The 4,767-nt window shown below is 50.6% G+C and overlaps 1 long non-coding RNA gene across 1 annotated transcript; it reads left to right on the forward strand.

Moving 5' to 3' along the window:
- The first annotated feature begins 269 nt into the window (after positions 1–269).
- LOC121108429 lies at positions 270–657 on the forward strand. The gene is made up of 3 exons (XR_005842936.1): positions 270–316; positions 417–518; positions 598–657. It is a non-coding gene; the product is annotated as an uncharacterized LOC121108429 (long non-coding RNA).
- The last annotated feature ends 4,110 nt before the right edge of the window (positions 658–4,767 follow it).

Genomic DNA, 4,767 nt, shown 5'->3' on the forward strand with positions numbered 1-4,767 from the left:
GTTGAGCTTGTCTAAGGTAGGTGTCCTTGCTAGGTGAGCTTCCGCTTTAAAGCATCAAGTAGTAATTTTAAAAGTAAGGTTGCCAGTTCTTTTTTTGCCCAAGTGATTTTTTAGCCGGGAGAGATTGAAGGTGCTGTTTGGTGATGGAAGACGGAGAGAGGAAAAGCAAGTAGAGGGCATGCTGTGCATAGCTACCACATGCCATGGGCACCGTTGTCATCCTGCACAAAAGAGGAGCAGCTCAGCAAGCTTGGCCTGGGCCGTGGGAAGGAGCATACAGACATCTGGACCAAGCGGAAACGAGTTAGTTGTGCAGGTTGGTTGTTTTCTGCTGTTTGTCCCACGTCCTGTTGCTCAGTGGTAGATCTGTTCACGTTCAGTGCTGGCAGGAATGTCCCCGAGCATTTTTGTTTCAGCTGTCGCAACACTTTGATCCCCTGCTGCTTGGCTGGGGCGTTTGAGGAATGATGCATGTGCTGCTGTCCAGCCAGGCTCTGGGGATGAGTCTGCGTAGCAGGGTATGCCTGAGGCTTGGGGACCAGGCCAGGTGGAATCCAGTGTGCTTTGCTGTCGTTCTCAGTGCTTGTTTTTGCTCAGGAGGGCAGGTGGTGAACCTCATGAAGCAATGCCTGCAGACGGGGTTTGCGGAGCAAGAGGTCCTGCAGGCCTTGTGTGACCGCCATGGAGCTGTAGCGAGGCTGCGTCAGTGTAAAAGAGCAGAAATCCCCGGAGGTGTGAAGGTGAGCTGTGGGCTCCAGTAGTGCAGGAGGGGACGTACGTGCTCAGGGTTTGACTGCTTCTGCGTGTGTTGAGTGTGATAGCACTGCTTGGTCCGTTTGAGTGTATGGAACAAGTGTGACATCCTTTGTGCTGGAGTCGTGTGGAAGGAGTCCTATGTGTTTGCGACCTGACTTGAAGCCAGTGGGCATCACGGAGGAGTAGGGGAAGGGGATGAGGCGAGGCAAGCTGGGGTAAGAGGATGAGGCGTAGGAACAGGAATCTGTTTGGCCGATCTGACGTGCTGCCCTTCTCTTTTTGGTTTAGGAATCTCTGTGTGCTTTTTAATGAAGAACAATCTCATTGTTCATCTTGTGAGCGAATTCATTCAGGCCTGTTAGTTGGTGTTGTTCTCTCCATGGAGCTGCAAGTGAAATGGATACTTCTGGTGTGATGTGCGGCCCCCTCCCGCCTTTGCAGATCAACCAAGTTGGCAAGGCCTGGCTCTTGGTTGGTGAGCTGTGCCCAAGGTGAGAGAGGTGTCTCTTCTGGGCTTGACGTGCGGCAATCAGACCGTATAGCTGGTAAGGATATAGAGCAGGCATGTGTTTCTTGGTGACGCGCGTACTCCCTGGTGCAAGGGGGATCGCTCCACCTACCATTCACACTAACTTGCCCTGTAGACATCTAATCAGCTCCCTGCCCCGTGTTTTCGAGCTGCTCTCCAGTCCTTATTTCGATGGCCTTCATCCTCCCTGTTATTCCTGACCTAGTGTCTGTGAAAGTGCTTGCAATCCCTTGTTTTCTAACACTCTCTATCTAAACTCCCTTTGTTTGCCTCTTATTTCTACTTTGTGCAGCTATTTTCCCTTTTCTTGCTGTGAGGCCCTTCTGTCTCTAACTGCAGGCTCCTGTTCTCACTCTTCAGTTCCCCCCCTTTTCTATAGTCTAGCAGGGCTTCTACCTGCTAGATCATTTTTATTCTGTTCTACATGTCCCAAAATAGGCCCTACTTCCCACCTTTGGCCTCAATGCATGTCTCTTCCATATCTCCTTTTTCTTTCTAGTACTCCGGCACAGGCAGGCAGAGCATCTCATCATGACACAGGTAAAACCTCCCAACAGCACCAAGAGGATGCAAACTAGGAAGAGCTGCTTTAACCATCCTAGATTCAGTAGCCAGCTAGTATGCAAGTTCCTTAAATCTCCTTCCCAGCTGGGGTCATCCTGACTTGTCCTAGGCAGGACTTTCGTCTGTTCCCAAACTTTCCATCAATCTCTCTCGATTCTTAAATCCTTCTTGCTGTAAGCACAGCGACTCTGACTTATTACTGTGCATACCCCTCCTTCCTTGGCTGTTAATCGGTCTAGTGCCATCCTATTCTGGAGCACAGCTTTGGATGAAGGGGATACTTCTTCTTGGATTGCTCGTAATGCATCCGTTGTGTTATTCACTATGATTTCCAGAGTTGCAGAGATATTGACTCTAGCTTTTTCTAGCTGGGCAACTCCTAGAGCCGGGATAAGGGCTCTCGGAAAGCGGTGGTATCCCTTGTTCTATATAGCTAGGGGGTTGTTTGTACGCTTCATTTGAATCCCAGGGGTCCTCAGGAGTCCCCAAGGGATCTCCTCATGCACCGTGGTCTGGGCTATTAAGTATCCTGTAGTGCAAGTCCCTGTCCAATGTAAAGGTACTGCTTTCTGTGCCTGAGCGTCCCCACATAACCACCATGTGGTATCCATGAGGTAACTGACAGGGCCTGGCCATCTTTTCCTGAAGAGTGAACGATGCTCCCATCCCTACAATTCCGAGTATGTTCTTCTCTGAGAGCCAGTGTGACTCCTTATCGATTCTAGGATCACACCCCACACTTTGGTTCCACCCCCAGCTACACCCTATGCCTGTCCAGTTCTGTCAGCCAACCCCCACCCCTCCTTTACCGTCAGTTTTTCTGTCTGCAGAGATAGACCTAGTAGACTTAGTAACTAGTCAATGCAATGTAGGTCCCTTTTGTGGCTTGTCTTCTATCCCAAACTTACACTTTCCGTGCTCTAGCCAATGTGGAACGGTCCAATGTAGTGCCACTATCCCATAAACAGGCACCTTTCCCTCCCCTCTAGGGAGCCTGGACCATTTTCTCAGTTCTTCTGAAGTAGCTCTTCTCTTGCCAAGCTGTGACTACTACCCCAGTCGCAATGACCATTCTCAAACTCTTATCCGTGCTTTCGAATCCTGATTTTCAGTGGTCCTTTCTCTTGTGCTGTCCACTGTGGTCCTGGTGCTTTCTTCTGGCAGGTATGATGTATCCACGGTGTAAGCCCCTCTACCTTGGCTGTGGTGTGGGTGGTCAGGAGAAGTTGGTAGGGTCCTTCCCACTTTGGTTCCAGAGGTACATCAGAGGGAGACTGAACATAAACATGGTCGCCTGGCAATACATGGTGCACTGGAGCGTCAGTGCTCCAGTCAATCAGTTCCCAGTCATGTGCTTCTTTGTTGGACCACCTTGGCAAAAATGTGGGCCTCGATCTGCTGAGATTGCTCCAGGAACCCCGAACCTTGGAATTAAGAGCATGCAACAGCATTTTTGTTGCTTCCCGAGCCTTAGGAGTCCTGCAGGGAAATACCTCTGGCCATCCCCAAAAGGTATCAGTTAGTGCCAACATCCAGCGATCCCCCCCTTTTCTTGGGGGTTTCAGGAAGTCACTTTGTCACTGTTGCCCTGGAAGGTTCCCTTTCCCAATAGGCCCACTTGTAGCCCTTTGCTGGTACTAGGATCGTGCTTTGTAACCTCTGATTACAGTCTGGAATTAAAGCCCTCTTCAACAACCTGCTCTGCCCCCTGATCCACCATCTTCTCTCCACTTTCCGGTACAGTGTTCCCTTTCTGATGTCCTTGACAATGGATGGTAGCCACGCTCTTTGTTGATTTACATCAGGCTGTTTTTCCTTGTGTGTGAGCAATCCTTGCTCTCTTCAGGTGGTCCTATGAGCATGTAGCATCCCAACTGCGTAATTATACGGACAGATGCTTTGTCAGGCTCTTGTCAAGGCAGTTATTTCAGGCTTCCTAGGTTTTGGAGAACCTGGCATGTACAGGCATGTATGTATTCCTCCTTATTTTCTCAGCCTCTCTTGAACTGATCCCAAAAGGGAAGCCTTTTCTTGTTGGGCAGTAGCTGCGACTTCTGTTGCAAAATCATCACCGGGCAGTAAGAGGCACCCGTGCCCACCGGAAACGAAACCTCTTTCTCCTGCTCTCCTAGCTGCAATTTCACCGGTGGATTTGCTAGGAATAACTTCCCAGGTTGCCATTCTTCAGCTTTTGCAATCAGAGACGGTTGGATTTGTGCACCGCTGTCTCATTTCCCTGCAGTTGGCACAGTGCTTTGGGTCCAGCAGGGCTGGAAGCCTCCCCCTCCATGGGCTCTTCCAGGCCCCCCCCTACAACTTTCTGAGGGGACCTCTGTGTCCTACGGCTCTACTCTAGCACCGCAACAGGAACAGCTGTTGCTCTTCCCAATGGCCTTACTATCTCTGTTCCTAACATAAACAACTAGCATGACATTTCAGTTTCACCTCCTCCTCTCCTCTCCGGAGATTTCCAGTGTTAACAGTGGAATTTTGGGTTTCCGAGATCTCTGCACATGAAGGCTATTCTCACTGCCAGCGCATCCTGTGAGGCCCTTCTCAGAGTCTCTAACTGCAGGGTCCCGTTCTCACTCTTTCAGGCTTTGAGACATGCCTTCCAGTTGCACGTTGTGTTCTTTGTGTTGTGTTGACCTCTTGAGCTCCAGCCCTAAGGGAGGATCCGAGCAGTAGCGCAGAAGGAACGGTTTAGAGTGGAAGTGCACTGCAAAGGGCCGGAGGCAGCAGGAGCAGGGAAGTGATCATCGCCACTGTACTGCACTCAGCACTGGTGAGTCCTCTCCTTGAGTAGTGTGTTCAGTTCTGGGCCCCTGTCTAGAAGGGGGACCCTGAAAGCCTGCAGTGTGTCCAGAGCAGCGCAATGAAGCTGTGAGGGGTCTAGAGCTCAAGTCTGGTGGGGAGCG

The sequence above is a fragment of the Gallus gallus genome, chromosome Z, assembly GCF_016699485.2.
Source record: "Gallus gallus isolate bGalGal1 chromosome Z, bGalGal1.mat.broiler.GRCg7b, whole genome shotgun sequence".
NCBI lineage: Eukaryota > Metazoa > Chordata > Aves > Galliformes > Phasianidae > Gallus > Gallus gallus.